Genomic DNA, 19,166 nt, shown 5'->3' on the forward strand with positions numbered 1-19,166 from the left:
TGAAGGGGGGCTGGGTACTGCTGGTTAAAGTGGACATTAACACAATGGTGAGGAAGGTGATTAGCTCCAGTGAAGTGGAATCGGTACAGTCAAGCTTAGAAACACCAAGACGTGAAAACAATAGTGGCGGATGTATATAGAACATTAAACTTCTGTCGTTAGGTTGGGGGAAGGCAGTAAGTACAAAATTACAGCCGACAGCAATAAGTTTACATTGTAAATTTTACCTTCATTCACTTGTGTACATGAGCATCACTGGTTGGCCAGCATTTATTGCCTGTCCCTAGCTGCCATCATGAAGCTGCACACAAATCACTGCAAGTTGGCATACAAAATCAAAGCGAATAGAAATAATCTTTTATCTCCACATTCCAAAGAAGGGAATTCTAGACCACATCAGAAGTATTACGTACAGTCTTTCACCTCGAAGCCCAGGTGCTGACTGACTGACAGTGTTAAAATTATGAGACCATGCAAAAGAAACTTGGATTGCTGGGCAGGGCATTTGTCAGACAGCCACCTTAGAAGAGCATGCACACATTGGAAGTAGTTCAGAGAAAGTTAAGTGGGTGAATCCTTGAGAAAAGAAGGGGCTTATATTATGAGGGAAGGTTGAGTCAGTTGGACTGACAGTTTTGGGAATCTGGAAGACTGAATGGTGATGTATTGAAACATTTAAGGTTCTGAGGCAACATGCCCGGATAGATGCAGGGAGGATGTTTCCCTTCATGGGGAAATCTAAAACAAGGGAGCAAAGTTTAATCATCAGGACTCTTCCATTGAAAACAGAAATGAGGTGAAACTTGTCCTCCAAGAGAAGAGGGTCAGTAGCTATTGGAGTTTAGGCCAATATTCAAGTCTGAGTTGGATATATTTTTGATTGACAAGGGAATCAAAGGAGAGGCAAGGAGGGAAATAAAGGGCAAGGCAAATTCAGAGCCCTGGTCTGATTGAAAAGCAGAGCAGGCTCAAAGGGTAAATGACCTCTGTTCCTATTTTTTCATGTTGTTTTGCTTAGATGCTGTCACTTTCAAATGTGTTTAAAGTCATTGAAGAGGATTAAAACTCACCAATTTAATGAAGAATATTGCATTTGAAATGTTGTCAGGGGATAAAGAATGATCAAACTTTATTGGAGCTATTGCAAGATCCTGAAAGGTGAATTAGGGTGAAGAACCAAGATAATACAAGGGTACCACAAGGCACTTGTATTTGCTACCAACAATGGTATTGCCCATGGTCACAAATAGAGAAGCTACCAATGATGAGTCCTAAGATGATAATACTGAAATAGTCCTGCTGGACATATTTGGTAAAATGAATCAGATAAAGCAAATGACATTAAACTAAAGCTAGATTCACCATTAAAAGTCACAGCCAAGACAGATGGGTATTGGAGACTGGCTGTATCATATGCCAAGATTTATTTTAGAGACTAGTATTATTTACTTTTCAACTAGCAGTGTGTAAGGAAAACACTATTTATTTTCAGGAACAAATTTTAAAAAAGGTCATGTTTCTTCAAGAGAAAAATCTCTGTCCGGAGTGTGCACCACTCCACCAAAACATTCTGCTGGCCCATCATCAACCCACTTGTATCAGCACAAGCTTCCAAATCACCATGAGCAATACCAAAGAATCATACAGCATGGAAACAGACCCTTCGGCCCAACCAGTCCATGCCGACCATAATCCCAGGCTAAACTAGCCCCACTTGCCTGCACTTGGCCCATATCCCTCCAAATCTTTCCTACTCATGAGCTTATCCAAATGTCTTTTAAACATTGTAACTATTCATACATCTACCACTTTCTCTGCCAGTTCATTCCACCCACAAACCACTCTCTGTATAAAAATAGTTGCTCTACATGTCCTTTTAAAATATTTTTTCTGCCAACTTAAAATATGTCCGCTGGTTTTGATTTCTCGCATCCCAGGGAAAAACCCTTGTCGTTCACCTTATCTATGCCCCTCATGATTTTATAAGCGTCAGTAAGGTCACCCCTCAACTTCCGAGTGGAAAAGTTCCAGTTTTTCCAGTATATTCTTATGTCTCAAACTCTTCATTCCCTGCAACATCCTGGTAAATCTTTTCTGAACCCTGTCCAGTTTAATAATATCCTTCCTACATCAGGGCGACCAGAACTGCTCGTAATGCTCCAGAAGAGGACTGACCAACGTGATGTTCAACCACAATCTGCAACATCTTACTAAAAGTTGCTGCTGTGATTGTGAATGAGATTGAATTCCTATGAGATCTGTGCTTTGGTATAATCTTAACATCACACGTGTAATTTGCAAAAGTTTCATTGCAAAAGTCCACAATTATTGCTAAAAAATGGAATGAGGTTGTATTGAGCTGCTGTATAAGGTGATAAAGCTACAGTAAATCATTGACTAGTTACTAACATGCCTGGAAAAGAAAAAAAAGGCTTTCATTATTCATGGGCAGCTGTGGCCATTAACTTCCACTAATAACCCCATGAAACATGCTCGATCTAAGACACACTTTGGATAGGAAACCTCAACATTAATGAGCTCATTACGTTTAATGCCTTGCGTAGGGTTTTACAATCTGATACAGCAGGGAGACTAAAATAGTTATACTCCAATGCCACTTCCAACCAAAGAAAGGAAGGTGGAGGATTAAACCTATGGGTTCACAATTTTTTCAGCAACACGAAACATTTTTTTAAACAGCCCTGAAAGCTAAATTAGATTTTTTTTAAGAGGAGTTGCACAGATGTCTCACTTTAGCAGTGTGAATGGAACGTGAGGATGGAGGGGAGGGGAGGGGAGAGGGTCATATACAGGGCCGATTACTCCTCAGAAAATGTCAAAGACTGGTCACATTAAAATAAAAAGTGACGAATCAGGCCCCAGCCCTAAGCTTTCCAAGTGATATTTGAATTCTAACAGCGTGCAAAATTTACAAGTTGAGGGGGAGAAGGTACCTGTGCTACACTATGTGGATTTTGTATGAGTTGAAGTTGCTTCAAGGCAGATTTGACAACTCTAAGATATAGGTTAATAATATCTATGCTTTTAATATTTCTGCTTAAGATGAAAAACACTTGCAAGGCCACAACTATTGCTCACCTTTAAATGCCCTGACGATCAGGAGATGGGCCTAGAGAATTGATGATTCCAGGATTGTTTTCCGAATGAAATTTCAGGATGTTGATTTAATGATGATGAAGGAACGGTGGAACATAAAAACCAAAAGAAATGGTGGAACATGCCCAGCACATGAAATAGTATATGTTCCCAACTCCCCTTTATATTTTTAACAATCCAACTATCTCATCCTTCCCTTCACACATAACACTCCTTTTTGCTAGCCTACTGTATTATTGACAGACAGAATTTCAAGGTCCCATCAATATTACTGCCTCCTCTGCCTTCAGTATCAAATTACTGATTAACTCGAACATAACTATTCACTGTTCCATCATATACACCTACCACCTACAACAAGATGCCTCTCTGACAGTGACACCTTCTCCATTACAGATTCCCTCTGTCCAATCTGTCACAGCAGCACTCATTGCCAAAATATGTCTTGCTCACTTCCACAACTCTTCTGTCAATCATTAATCCTCACTCCTCTCATTCCCAACCCTTGCCGTATACCACCCTCCAAAGTTCTGACACTGTCCTCCTCACTCAGATGCTGGGCTGATTTTTCTCAGCCCCTGAACTGTAAGAATACGTGGTTAGAAATAGACATTTGATTGTTAAACAAATATAATTAATGAGGCTGGATAGACATCAATATTAAAACGTTTAAAAGATTCAGATTAAAGGAGGAGTTAACCGTTAAAGACATCATTGCAGCCAGAGTGGTACACTTTAAAATTAGAATCTACTTTGAATCATTGATTGCTGTCCACAACATGAGGGAATGTTCCATGGACTGTAACCATTTGCAATCCTCCTATCCACAGAGTTTGACAGCAGACATGAGCCACATTATCGTTATCATCATACCAACCTAACACACTTCCAATACTGCTCTATACTTTAACGTTGCATGCTGAAGTGCCCCAATACTTTAATTTACAATTGTAATACTACTGCTTGGATGGTTTACGCACATCTCATGGATCAGATCAAGATGCATCTGCAGACTCCTTGCTTGCTCTCTTGGCACACATTCACTCAGTTTAGAGGGAGCTGGCACCAGTAGTGGAGTAGAAGAGGGGGAACAGGCTTCACTTGAACCATGCAGGGACCAGTGTACTGGTTGATCGAATAACATGGGCTGCAGAGGGGGCTTTAAACTAAACCAGGGAAAGGAACGTGCAGACAAAAGAGACAAAATGTAGGCTTACAAAGCAAAATGATACAGTGGCATTGCCAGGCAACTCTTTAGACAATGATAACCACGGTCGAAAAGGAAATGTCAGACTTTATAAGCGTAGAGTCATGGAGCACAGAAACAGACCCTTCTGTCCAACTAGTCTGCGCTGACCATAATCCCAAACTAAAATAGTTCCACCTTCCTGTGCATGGTCCATATCCCCCAAACATTTCTTATTCATTAACTTATTCAAATGTCTTTTAAATGTTGCAACTGTACCTGCACCCACCACTTCCAAATATGAAACACTCCTGTGTAAAAAAATTACCCCTCATGTCTTTTTTAAATCTTTCTCATCTCACCTTAAAAACACAGATGCTTGTCTTGAAAAATCCTCCCAGCTAGGGAAAAACACCTGTCATTTGCCTTATCTATACCTTCAAGACTTTATAAGCTTCTATTGTGTCACTCCAATGTGGAATAAAGACAAATGGTCCTTCAACTAAATATGCAGAACAAACTAAATCAATTAATAGCACAAATGTAAGTTAATGGATATGATTTAGAGCCTTGATGGAGATATGGTTACATGGTCATCAGTAACTAAATATTCAGGGCACACGTATGATACAAAGCCTTCTGTCTCACCATCTCTAGCCAAATGAAAAAAAAACACCAACTGGCAAAGCACTTCCTGGAAGGCAATGCCTTTTAAAGTGTTCCATCCTCTTGTTGCAAACCATTCAATCCATGAGGGGGCTGAATGCCTACAGGACAGGTCATCATTCTGTTTGATCAGGAATGAACTCCAACTGGCAGTAATACGTTGCTGGGCCAAAAGGTGAAAGTGGAAGAAGATTAACAATCAAAAAGCATCCTGAATGAAGACAGGAATCTGAAGTGGAGTTCATGACCAATCAGGAAAATCCTCACATGTTTGACTGAATTTTAGAACAGTCGAACGAAATAAAGTCACCTGTGTTAAACTCTGTATTCAGTCTCAGAGATAATGGGAACTGCAGATGCTGGAGAATTCCAAGATAATAAAATGTGAGGCTGGATGAACACAGCAGGCCAAGCAGCATCTCAGGAGCACAAAAGCTGGCGTTTCGGGCCTAGACCCTTCATCATCTAGGCCCGAAACGTCAGCTTTTGTGCTCCTGAGATGCTGCTTGGCCTGCTGTGTTCATCCAGCCTCACATTTTATTATCTCTGTATTCAGTCTACTGTGTTTGAGCATTGTTGTCAACAGAAATGGTTGAAAAAGTACAATGCTGAAGCCATGTACTCTCGTAGAATAAAAATGAGCAGCCTGGCACAACATCCTAAGGTCAAAAGTCAAGAAGGCAGCATTCCAACAAAAGGATGTCGCCCAGAGAGAAATCAAAAAAGTGAAGCATGGTGGGAAGTGAAAGCCCAAGAGATCCAATAATATGTGGACCATGACATGCAAAGCTTATCAAATGAACAAATTCCCTTCTGGCTGCAGTATGGTATTTGAATTCCTTAAGAGCGACAATGCATTTATCAAGTCTGGAAAGGGCGTTTTCAACAAACATTGAGCCACGAGTCTGCTGACAGCTGATACTCTCCAGGCTGTTCCCGGTATCCTGTCCAATCCAAGTGCAGGCCCCAGCGTTGGTGGAAGAGCGGCCCCAGGCAGTCACAACAACCAACAAAGCCAGGGGCCCTGATGTTATTCTAGGTGTGGTCTTCAAAGCATCTGTTCTTATTGAGATTCTGCACACTGCTATTAAGGAACTTGGGTGGAAAAAGATCCTCATCGTGAATTCAGGAATGCGGCAAATGTAAGTACCTGTCAGAAAGGAGATAAATGATAACTGTGGAAACTATCGATTTAGGGCCAGGAAAACCTTACTATGCATTTTCCCAAATCTTCTTGTACCCGAGGGAATGCTAGAGAGACAATATAACCTCGGAACTACCAGGAGAAGCTTCGGCAAGGTCTTTGTCATCAGACAAATCCAAGAGGAATGTTGAGAACAATCTTCGGGATCTATTCATTGCTGGACCTGACTAAAATGTGTGATTCTGTAAATCATAAGGCTCTGTGATGATGCTGTCCAATATTTAGACTTTTAAGAAGCTATATTGTAAACCTGCAATTGCTTTGTGATGTTACAACTTCAGCTGTCGTGTGTGGGAGATCTGAAACTGAAGCCTTCAAAATCCAATTTGTCATCCTTTAAATGAGAGTGAGCAGGCGGCGGGGTCCCTACGCCAATTATCCAGTTATGAGGATCGTCAGCATCCCTGAAGCCCCACCAAGAGAGGTCAGGTCTGGGACTGAGAAAGGATATCAAAGAGAAGGCTTCTCAACCTGGACAGTGGCCTTGGCTGCCTCAGACCTCGTTACTGAGATATGGAACCGCCAACTCCTGGTCCGGTCCATCAAGTTGGCAGCCTTTGCACATGAGGGCTGATTCGAGTTTTTCATTTGTTTTGATTTATTATTGTCACATGAACCTAGCTGCAGTGAACAGTTTTGTTTTGCGTGCAGTACAGGCAGATCACACCATACAATGTGCATGAGGATAACGGATCAGAGCTAATAATACAGCGTTACGGCTGAAGAGAAGATGCACAAGGAGTGACACTGACATTGAATTTAAAATGTAATGGGTCCATTCAGAAGTCTAATAACATCGGGGAAAACATTGTCTTTATTCTGTTAGTACATGAGTTTAACTTTTGCATTTCCTGTCGGACAGCAGAAGTAGGAGCTGGGGTGGGATAGTTTTTTTTTTGGTTGCCTTCCCGCTGGAGTCAGTGGATGCAAGGTTGGCTTACGTGATGGACGAGGCTGTGTTCCCAACTCTCTGTAGTTTCTTACAGTACTGGGCACAGCAATTACCATACCACGCCTTGATGTGTTCAGATAGAATGCTTTCTTTGGTGCATTGATAAAAATTGGTAAGTGTTTTTCCAGACATGCTGAATTTCCTTAGCCCCCGGGGGAAGTAGAGGTGTTGTTGTGCCTTCTTGACCATCGCATCATTGTAGGAGGACCGGGACAGACTGTTGATGATCATCACTCCTTGGAACTTGACAGTCTCGGCCCTCTCCACCTCAGCTCCACTGATGTAGACAGGGGCATGACTTCTACCTTGCTTTCTGAAATCAATGACCAGCTCTCTTGTTTTGCTGACATTGAGGGAAAGATTGTTATCTCCACACCATGCCACCAAGCACCTATCTCTTTCCTGTGCTCTGTCTCATCATTGTTTGAGGTCCAGCCTACAATGGCTGACATCATCAGCAAACTTGTAGATGGAGTTAGGACAAAAATTGGCCACACAGTCATGAGTGTGTTGGGAATACAGTAAGGGACTGAGTACACAGCCTTGCAGGGTGCTGGTGTTGAGAATTATTGCAGAGGAGGTATCCTCACAGAATGTGGCCTGTGGGTGAGGGGAAGGGATAGTGAAGGGGACAGGTGGGGATCACTCCTCCTCTGAGAGAATGCAGAAAAGATTTGTTAGGATGTTACCAACATCGGAGAGTTTAAGCGAACGAGGAGAGGCTGCCTAGGCTTGGACTTTTCTCCCCTGCAGCGTCATAGAGGTTTAAAAAATCATGAGGGGCTTTGTTAGGGTGATTAGCCAATGTCTTTTCCCCAGGGAGGTGGAGTCCAAAACTAGAGAGCATGGATTTAAGGTGTGAGGGTAAATATTTAACAGGGACCTAAGGGGCTACATTTTCACACAGGGGCTGGTGCATGTATGGGATGAGCTGCCAGAGGAAGTGGTAGAGGCGAGTAGAAATGACAACATCTAAAAAAACATTTGGGCAGGTACATGGATGCAAAAGGTTTAGAGGGATATGGGTCTAAGGTAGGTAAATGAGACTAGTTCAGTTTAGAAAACCTGGTCAGCATAGACAAGTTGGGCTGTTTCCACACTGTATGACTGTCTGAGTCTATTTCCCAGCTGATCCCTCACCCAGCAGTTAGCTTTATTGACAGTTTTGGTTTCCTTTCAGATGGGTTCTGGTGAAGACCACAGTCCAGGAAGCCTACAGTGTGGTAAATGGCAGTGTTCCTTGACAGGTTGGATTGGAAATCTATCTTTCTGAAGGGTCTAATGACAGAGGGGTCGGATTCTGATGGATGGGTGGGACATCTGCTCATCGAAGTGCTAACTGGTGACAGAATGGGCAGCAAGTAAGAGGGACGATGTGACAGAAAACAGGCAAGTCTGGAAGGCATTTACCTTTTCCACAATGCAATTTGTACCTCCCTTTGGCTGCCAGGTTTCCTGAAGTGTATAAATTCCAGCTGGGCAGGGTTAAGACTGGGGTGATGTGCCTGTTAAAGATTAAAGGGAAGTTGAAAGATGCTCCCATTTACACACAATAACATTGACAGCATCCGTGTTCACAGCGATTCATCTGCCCGTAAGGTGCTGAGAATGTTGGATTAAAAATGGTCATACTTTAAATCCTACATTTACTTCTATAACAGAATAAAGTTGGGGTCTGAAGCGCAGCTAATCAGCATTTCTGTTTGGATACAAGGCCCGTGAAGTTCATGCTGCCACGGAGATAGGCTGCGTGAAGAGAAGGGTTTCTTAGGTTTTCTGAAAAGTCACAGGCATAGGCGGTCTGCCAGGATTTGGAGCAAAAGTGGGGTGGGTTTGGGGGAGAGAGATAGATATATGTATGTGGAGAGAGAGGGAGAAACACCTGGCAGATGGAAATTGTGACAGCTCACTGTGTGGGAATGCAGACGGAAGCTTGTGTTCAGATTGAAAAGGCCAAGTTCATGAGGTCTTTCAAATGAGTCAAGAGGATTAACCTGTATTTCACAAATAATCCCCTGAAAAGAAACCTCCCTGAGATGTACAGTGCTGTGGTTAAAAATTACTTACCTGGTTCCAGAAAAACCGAATGTCTAAATGATTGACATAAAATACATCAGTATTTTTGATTGCTGGAAGTAGAAAGGGAACGTTCTGTCTGGTAATTTAAAATACAAGTTGATCTTAAAGAAGTGCTCAGTCAGTGCTGTTTATTGTGGCAGAGAAGATGGCAGACTTTTCCTGCTCCAGTGGAAAAAGTCCCAGCCTATTTGGTCTCTCCTGATAACTTAAACTCTCTAGTCCTGGCAATACATCCTGGTGAATCTTTTCTGAACCCTCTACATCTTAATAATGTCCTTCCCATAAGAAACCTTTAAAACTTAAAATCTTGCTGTGTCTGGAAGTTTGAATTTCTTTTGCTGCAGTTCTCAGTCTCGACAGGGATCTCAATCCTGTTCTTTTAAATCAATCTGTTCAGGCATAGAATCTCTACAGAGTGGAAACAGGCCATTCGGCCCAACAAGTTCACACCGACCCTCCGAACAGCATCCAACCCCGACCCAACCCCCTACCCCTTCTCTGTAACCCTGCACTTCCCATGGCTAACACATCTAACCTACATATCCCTGAACATTATAGGCAATTTAGCATGGCCAATCCATCCAGTGTGCACATTGTAGGGCTGTGGGAGGAAACTGGAACTCCCAGAGGAAACCGAAACAGGTAGAATGTGCACACTCCATGCAGACAGTAGCCTGAAGTTGGATTCGAACCTTGGTTCCTGGCACTGTAAGGTAGCATTGGTAACCACTAAGCCACAAATCAGCTTCATAGCAGGTGAATTCAAACATTCTGGTTCACTGCGCAATGAGGCCCTTTTGATTACTATTGAAATACTCACTTTAAATCTGTAGTCTTTATCCGTCAACTATTACTGTCTCACCTTTAGGTTTTGAAAACGAATGATTTTGAAGAAAGTGCAATTTGATAGACTACAGAAACTGTCTGAAGTCTTGTCATAGGGACTACAGGTTTGGCCTCAAGGGTCTGGAGTAGGTGTTGGGATGTGCAAGCATGGCAGATATAGGAATATTTGAGACAGGAGGTGGTTATTTGGTGACACCGTCAAAGTATGTCAAGTAAGAAACAAGAGCAGGGCCATCTGGTCCCCCAAGCCTGCTCCGCTATTCAATAAGATTCTGCCTGTTCTTTTTGTGGACTTACACTCCTGCTCACCATGACCCTTAATTCTTTTATTGTTCAAAAATCTATTTTTGCCTTAAAAACATTCAATGAGGTAATGTGAATTGCTTCCCTAAGCAGGAAATTCCACAGATTCATGACCCTTTGGGTGAACAAGTTCCTCCTCATTTCAGTCCCAAATCTAGTCCCCCATATTTTGAGGCTGTGCCCCCTAATTCTAGCTTCACTCGCCAATGGAAACAACCTTCCTGCTCCTATTTTATTTATTCACAATTTTATATGCTTCTGTAGGATGCCCCCTCATTCTTCTAAATTCCAAAGCATGTAGTCCCAGTTTACTCATTCTCTCTTCATTAGCCAACCCTCTCAACTCTGGAATCAACCTAGTACACCCCCTTTCCAGTGCCAACACATCCCTTCTCAAGTAAGGAGACCAAAACTGTAAACTGTACTCTTGGTGTGGCCTCACCAATAGCCAATACAGCTGGAGCATAACCTCCCAATTCTTAACTCTGCCTTCTTAATCCACCTGCTGAACTTGCAAACTGACTTTTTGGCAGCAGATGAAAGTAGTTATACAGGTTCTGAGGCTAAGGGTGTAACTATGAGAGTAGCAGGATGGGGGGTCAAGCTGGAGAGAATTAACATACACTCACTGGGATGAGCTGACAGAAATCATTCCATTCACTCCACGTAATGGAGAGAAGCATTAAACACAGCAGTAAACCTAATGAACCAGCCCTCTTGATAAACTGGCAAAAATATTTACCTGTGATACTGGAAGTTTATTGCCTTATCGCGATTGCCGAGTAGTCAGCTGAGGGCGTGAGTGAGAAGGCTCTCTGTCGGTATGATTTATTTGTTAGTATTTAAGTCATTTATGCTGTAATTGAAGTATAACAGTGATGCGTATGCCCTCTGCAATAGTTTCTAATAATTAGTGTGAGTTTCTAGATTGGCTACGTGGACCTCTTGATCAACCACTATATTAGAACAACCACTATATTTGATCAACTGGTACATTCCTGCTCCCAGAGGTCCTGGCTCATAAACAGTTTGCTATATTCATGTTAACTATTAAGAAACACTTAAGAATTGTTGTGTGGGGGGGAGTCATTTCCCTGTTACTGACATACAAAATTACCAAAACTTGAGTCACGAGTGGACCTTTCCAAAACTTAAGAAAATGTGGCATTAAATCAGAAGATGTTACAGCAAAGAAATGCAAAGTTTACAGTTATTTGCATATGTATGCAAAGTGTTTAATATATTGTTAATGAAAGGTTAATCATCAGCATTGCTAGTATGCAGATCACTTAATAACACTCATATGGTCACATACATACAACTAATTCCCAAAGACAAAATGTATTATAGTCTGCTTTATTTTATTCAAAGGTGATAACAGAAGATATATTCATCTCTGCAACCTCATTTATAGATACTGGACTCCTTCAACTTTCCTAGCCAATGGTATTCGGTTGGCATGGAGACAGGACTCAAGTCACCTGGAAACAACCCAATAAGTAGTCGAAAATTGACTGGTTTTGCAGTGCAAATTAGGCCAGACTATTTTAAAGGGATGAATCTGTGATTCAGCTTGTTAGAGTAAAATCACAGGTGCTTAGTGTGCTATTTTCTTTTCCTTAATTTTAACAAACAGAACATTCTGCGATATCTTCCTTTAAATCCATGACATGCACTTTTTGTCAGAACAAATTCCCAGGACAGAGCACAAGGTTACAGAGTCACACCCGAAGAATCCTTAGGTAGCAAAAGTCACTGTTCACTAAATCACTATTGTGATCTTTGCAAGTGAACTTGTGCGCCGTTCCCCTCAACAAAATATTAATGTGTGCATCAATCCTTTCATTTTAAATGGGTTAAATTGGGGGATAGACAGCCTCTGTCTACTAATGTCACTTAGAATGGTCTCTAATGTTATAGTCCTTTTTTCATAACAGGGGAGATAGACTTAAAACATTTTCTGTACAATACTTTTTATCACAGTGTGATCTTCTTTCCAAACCTATATCTAAACCAAACATACAGCTCACCTGTATGATGCAGTGCTTGTACCTGGATATATAACAATGAAATCCTTTTTAAAGAAACATTTACACCATGCCACCAGCATACCCTATATGTGAAACGTGAGTCTGAATTTCATCCTTTGAGCTAATGTGAATGATACAGCAATAGATATACAATGCATTACACTTACTGTTATACTGAGGTTAAACTTGCAAACTTAGAAAGGCTCAAGGCATATGGGAAGAGCCAACTTGGTTTTGTGAAAGGGAAATCATGTTTAACTAATTTTTGAGACTTTTTGAAGGAATAATATAAGCTAAGAATTAAGATGGTCCTGGAGATACATTTCCAAAAAACATTTCAACAATTCCACAATTCATGGATCAGACCTAAGCTCTGCATTCCTCCCATATCTAGTCATGAATGCAGGTGGTCAACTAGACAACTCACTGGAGCAGGAGGCTCCACAAATATCCTTATCCTCAAAGCTAAGCCTGTGGGGCTTTCAACAATATTCAGCCAGAAGAGCCAAGTGGCTGATTCATTTCAAATCTTTCTGATGGCTACCATATAATACCAGTCTTCATCCAAATCCATTCAAGAAATGGCAACAGACATTGAACACTGAAAAGTCTATCGGGCCCATTAAATGTTCTAGCAGAAGTACTTAAGATGCATGTCCCAGAACCTGCTGCTGTCCTAAGCAAGCTATTTCAATACAGCAACAATATTAGCATCTATCCAACAATGTGCAAATTGCCCAGGTATGCCCTGTACTCAAAAAACAGGGCACATCTAACCTGGCCAAGTACTTACCGCTTCAGTCTATTCTTGATCATCAGTAAAGTGATGGAAGGTGTCATCAGCAGTGCTAACAAGCAGCACCTGCTCAGCAATAACCTGCTCAGTGACGCCCAGTTTGGGATCCGCCAGGGCCACTCAATTCCTGACCTCATTACAGCTTTGGTTCAAACATGGTAAAAAAAGCTGAATTGCAGACGAGATGTCAGAGTGACAACCCTTGACATCAAGGCTGCATTCAACAAACTGTGGCATCAAAGAGCGCTAGCAAAGCTGGGATCAATGAGAACTGGGGACACACTCTGATGGTTGGAGTCATATCTGGCACAAAGGAAGATGGTTTTGGTTTTTGGAGGTCAGTCAACCCTGCCTCCAGAACATCTCTGGTGGAGTTCCTCAGGGTGGTGTCCTAGGCCTAACCATCTTCAGCTGCTTCATCAATGACCTTCCTTCCATCATAAAGTCAGAAGGAGAATTGTGAAACAGGAGGCAGATAATTGGCCATGTTTCATCAAAATTAGTAGTGAGATCATTTCTGTTTCAAGGCAAACAGGGTTGTTGGGGCACAAATGTCCTTAAATATTGGAAAAATGTTAGATAAATAAAATGATAAAAGAGTACAGGGAAATGGAAGAGGGAGACAATTCCACAGTAATAATAGAAACTAGCTGGAGGGGCATGGGTTCAAATCCCACAATGGTATTCGGAAAATAAAGCCAGACTCTGTGATAGTGACCAAGAAACTATTACTAAATGTCGTAAAACCCATATGGCTTACTAAAATTCTTCAGGGAAATTAGTCTGCTGTTCTTGCACAATCTGGCTGAAATGTGACAGACCCACAGAAATGTAGTCAACTCTTAATTTCTTAACTGTCCACTGCAATATCACAGAGTCTGGCTTTATTTTCCGAATACCACTGTGGGATTTGAACCCATGCCCCTCCGGTATAAGCTTGGGCTTCTAGTTTCTATTATTACTGTGGAATTTCTCCCTCTTCCATTTCCCTGTACACTTTTATCATGCCCTTACAATGCCCTATCAGTTCAAGGGAAGATATGTAACAAATTGCCTGGTCAGCAATGCCGGCATCTCATGAAAGAATAAAGAGGAGAAAATTAGGCAATCAGTAGATGGCCCTTTTAGAGTGCTTGCATAAATGAAAAGGCTTACTGAGATTTCTGGGAAATTCAACAATTTTATAATAAACAAGGTTACACAGAGAACAATGGAAAATGGAGAATTAAGGTACAAATAGAGGAGATCCTGAAGAAATCTTAATCAGTCAATTTTGCAATCGCAAAAACGGAACAGAAAATCATTAAAATGATCCAAAGTGCACAATAATTTTACAAGAGGCTCAGAGCGACTGAGAGAAGCTCTTGTAAGAGGTAAGTCAATGTGTTCAAACAAGAGAAAAATATTGCAAGCTGGATTCAGTAGGATAATATGTTGAAATTGTGTACGTGGGAGCAATGTGGCAGAGATTGCATCTGGCTGGTGAAAGTTAACGGAATTAAAAACATTTGAAAAGAAGGAAAAAGTCAACCCTGGGGACATAAACTCATAGAAAACTAACATGAAGCTCAAAATAATGAAAAAGAGATGACCAAACTTTAAAAATCAAACTATGGACAAGTATGCAACAAGAGACAATTTAAGGGAAATGGTTGAATAAGTCAGTGCACAGGAATGCCGTAATTGGGAGAAAAGATAATCTTGAATAAATGAAAATATTCAACTGAAGGGCTCTGTACAACAACAGAACATGCCACAAGCAGAAACAAATGGCTTAACAAAAACCCCTGAAGGTTGAGTTGAAGAGGAATGATGAAATTTCAATGACAATCTAAACTGGAGGTTAGGATATTGAACAACAGTGAACTGTAATTACTCAGCAGGTCAGGCAACACAGAGGAACACAGCTCACACGCAGAATCTTCTGTTCCTGGAGATGGTGAGCTTGCAGGTGGAGAGGGTAGTTAAGTAGGTCGAATTCCACCGGAATTAAGTTGGAGAAAGGAAATGTTAACCATCTTTCTCTGCTCCTAATTGAGGCTTTTAAGTGTTCAATTCAGGACCACTTAATGACCTTGACCAAGCAGCAATGCGGCCCATCACCACATTCTGCACCTAACAAGAATCAATAATTGTTACAGGTAGTTAGATTCTAGCTACAGGTGAATGAATAAATGAAGTAAACTCTACAAATAAATGTACCTAACTCCTCATAAACCCCTCCCCCACCTTACATACAGTTAGACAGAAAACAAACACAAATAGGAAAAAGAAAACATATATGCAGACGTGATGATAAAATGTGAGGCTGGATGAACACAGCAGGCCAAGCAGCATCTCAGGAGCACAAAAGCTGACGTTTCGGGCCTAGACCCTTCATCAGAGAGGGGGATGGGGAGAGGGAACTGGAATAAATAGGGAGAGAGGGGGAGGCGGACCGAAGATGGAGAGAAAAGAAGATAGGTGGAGAGAGTATAGGTGGGGAGGTAGGGAGGGGATAGGTCAGTCCAGGGAAGACAGACAGGTCAAGGAGGTGGGATGAGGTTAGTAGGTAGATGGGGGTGCGGCTTGGGGTGGGAGGAAGGGATGGGTGAGAGGAAGAACCAGTTGGGGAGGCAGAGACAGGTTGGACTGGTTTTGGGATGCAGTGGGTGGGGGGAAGAGCTGGGCTGGTTGTGTGGTGCAGTGGGGGGAGGGGAAGAACTGGGCTGGTTTAGGGATGCTGTAGGGGAAGGGGAGATTTTGAAACTGATGAAGTCCACATTGATACCATTAGGCTGCAGGGTTCCCAGGCGGAAAATGAGTTGCTGTTCCTGCAACCTTCGGGTGGCATCATTGTGGCACTGCAGGAGGCCCATGGTGGACATGTCATCTAGAGAATAGGAGGGGGAGTGGAAATGGTTTGTGTCTGGGAGGTGCAGTTGTTTATTGCGAACCGAGCGGAGGTGTTCTGCAAAGCGGTTCATATATGCAGATGTTGGGTTGGTTCTTGCCGATCCAAGCTTTCCCCTTGACTTTCTTTTCTTTGGTGTCTTTCACTGGTTTGCAAGAAGCATAGGGTGGCTGCCTTACAAATGGTCTCTGGCTTATCAAATCTGAAGAGTCAACGTGCATTAATTGCTGAAGGAGAGATAAGCTTGGATTATAAACACCAGTACTAGACTAGTTGGGCTGAGAGGCCTGACGTGTGTTGAATATTTGGTACAATTCTAGCGCCAATTTTCAATGTGCAAGATACAGAGCTATGCTTTACATTAGTGAAAAACTTCCCATGGGAGAATTGCTATTACCTGAAACAGATTTGAAACAAGTAATGGCGATTTATCTCTTGGCTACTATTCTTGTTAAATCTTGGAAAAGATATATGTGCCTGTGTTGTAACTCTTTTGACGTTTCTGGATTAACTAGTCCCCTGAGGAATTGGAAACATCTCAAAGATTATCAGTTGCAGGTTCTAATGGTGGTGACTCTGAGATTTGACCAACCATTCAAAGGGTAGCCAGTAGAAGACATGACTGGGATGGAGATGATCCCACTACAGATTTTGATGAAACATGATGGAAGTCCTTTGAGTGCTAATTTTCCCTCCACAGTTGGAAAAGGGATGATTTGAAGAGGCTTTGCAAATAGGTATTTGGTCCTGTTTACAGCCAACACTCTGATGTGGGCTTTGGGATCTGGGTTGCTGCTATTCTGAACCTTTTTTGAACAGTTGTGAAATGTTGGAGCGACTCGAGAAGGATGATGCTTTTCAGTGGGGCTGATAACAGTTTCAGAGGTTTAAGAAAATGGGGAACACCCAAAAAGAGTTCTTACAAAGAGCTTCTGAATCAAACAGGTAAGGTCAAAGACTACAGTTCACAATGTAGGGAGCAGGAAGCTGTACTTGTATGCAATGAGACAGTTCAGGTTTAGTTTAGGTGCAGGCTTTGTTCATCTTAATTCAGAGATGGGAACTGTGTTGTTCAACATACCTTCTTATGAAGTGAGATTTATCATGCTCTCAAATCTAGGACGAATAAACGGATATATATCAGGTACATGAGCCTCGTTATTTTTCATGCCTAAAGCCTTACTTTCCAGCAAATTATTTCAACTAGAGCGGTCACAACACTAAGTACTCCAGCAATTTCATCATCTGACTTGCAGCTCTGTTGCTTTCATGTTAGAATGGCTGAGTAGAATCATATCACTGGTCTGTGACTGATTTTTATTGCGAGGAATGAGTTACTGTCTCTCTCAGCCCTGATGAATAAGATGACACTGTGGTATTTCCCCAGATGACCACACCTGATACCTTGTTCCATTTTCCTCTCTACAAACATGTGGTCCTGAGTAATGGGTTGTTTGAGGTGGTCTATTGTCACCAAACCTCCTTTGTCTTTGTTTTGCCTTAGGCCTACCTAGTGATTAGCGGTAACAGATACACCACCAGAGAGTACCTACTGAAGAAGCACTGGTCTTGCATGGCAAGAAGGTTTATGACATGCTAGCAATGAGTACTACTACATTAGGTCGGACAAAATGTTGAGGACTGTTGGGAACTGATATAGATATATCTGCTCCTCCAACAGGCTAGAGTAGAACTCCTTGTCTCCACCAACACCAACAGAATGGCTGCAGCCAACGTAACATGAACATTAACCTATTCAGAACAATTACCTTATGCAAATTTTCCTCCAATAAAGTTTTCTCCCCGTAGTTAACCATTATACGGGCATCTATATATCTAAGCTACAATTATAACTACCCATCTCCCTTCATTTCTCTAACTTTACAACTGCAGGAGGTCTGGACATTTCACAATTTAGCCAGAACAAACTCTTATTGGACTTGGAAGGATGCTGGGAAGGTCATTTATTCAAAAAATTTGTTCCAAATCTGGGGATCATTTCTCTACTGGAAGATATTTTGTTTCTCAGATATCCTTCATGGAGAACATCATTCGTTGCAGAAATTTGTGCTGGTTCAGTACCTGAACTGAAGGACTCAGAATCTTCTGAATTCGCTTTTCAGAAGAACCCCTTCATGGTTAGTCAGGCAGTTGTCCCACGAGAGAATCTCGAAAATCTGTGACTTCGTGAACGTCCATCATAGAAGGCAGCTACTCTGTTAGAACAAATGCTTTCTTCCCTTTTGTATACTGGATTTCTGGACCGAGCAACATTGTACAAATAGGAAGAGATAGACTCTCTTTTTGCAGGATGTTAGATGGTTAGACCAAGTTGACCATGTCCTAGATCTATGGATATTGGTCTGGCTTCCATGGAGTTGTATGTAACTTCTTTGTTGTTCAGGGTGAATATCTTTTGTCACATTGCAAGATCAATTGTTTGACAGGTGAAGTAAATTTTTCAAACTCAAGTCTCATTGCTGAAAGATTACAGCTCATTCAGAACTAACTCTGTCAGTAGCATTGACAGTTCTGTTTTAGGAGACAGAGGATTGAACATCTCCACTGGCCCCGTGCAGTCTGTGATTTCCTCTGTGTTGACAATGTTGAACAGCTCTTCATTCCAACATAAATTATTTCACTTGATTCCTTCTTCTGTTTGAATTCTGCCATGAGACTGAGAAACCCAATAGTGTCTTCTACGGCTGCCCTTTGACTGGTTGGTCAAATCTCAGAATCACTACCATTAGAACAGATACCTGCTACTGACAACATTTTGAGAAGTTTCCTATTCCTCAGGGGACTAGTTAATCCAGAAGTGTTAAAAAAGTTACAGTGCAAAGGGAGGTGATATAACTCATAACAGTCCATACAGGTTGTTCATGGGCCGTTGTTCTCTGGGAGGGTGTCAATCTCCCCTGACCGCCCGGGAAAAGTTGAAGTCAAAACATACATGCAGGCTCAAAAGTGATGTTGTTTGATTGTGAACAGTGTACACATTTCTACCTTTCATATGTGTGCTACAATGCAGTGCAGCTTGTAGCAGGCCTAGGTTTCTGACCCACACTATGTTGTTTTATCTTGATAGGGTGTT

The 19,166-nt window shown here is 41.8% G+C and overlaps 1 protein-coding gene across 5 annotated transcripts in view; it reads right to left on the minus strand.

Annotated features, from left to right (window-relative positions):
* Window positions 1-19,166, minus strand: part of si:ch211-26b3.4 (connector enhancer of kinase suppressor of ras 2) — a 554,826-nt gene that overhangs the window by 184,826 nt on the left and 350,834 nt on the right. The window lies entirely within an intron of this gene.

Source organism: Stegostoma tigrinum, chromosome 15, assembly GCF_030684315.1.
Source record: "Stegostoma tigrinum isolate sSteTig4 chromosome 15, sSteTig4.hap1, whole genome shotgun sequence".
NCBI classification, from domain to species: Eukaryota; Metazoa; Chordata; class Chondrichthyes; order Orectolobiformes; family Stegostomatidae; genus Stegostoma; species Stegostoma tigrinum.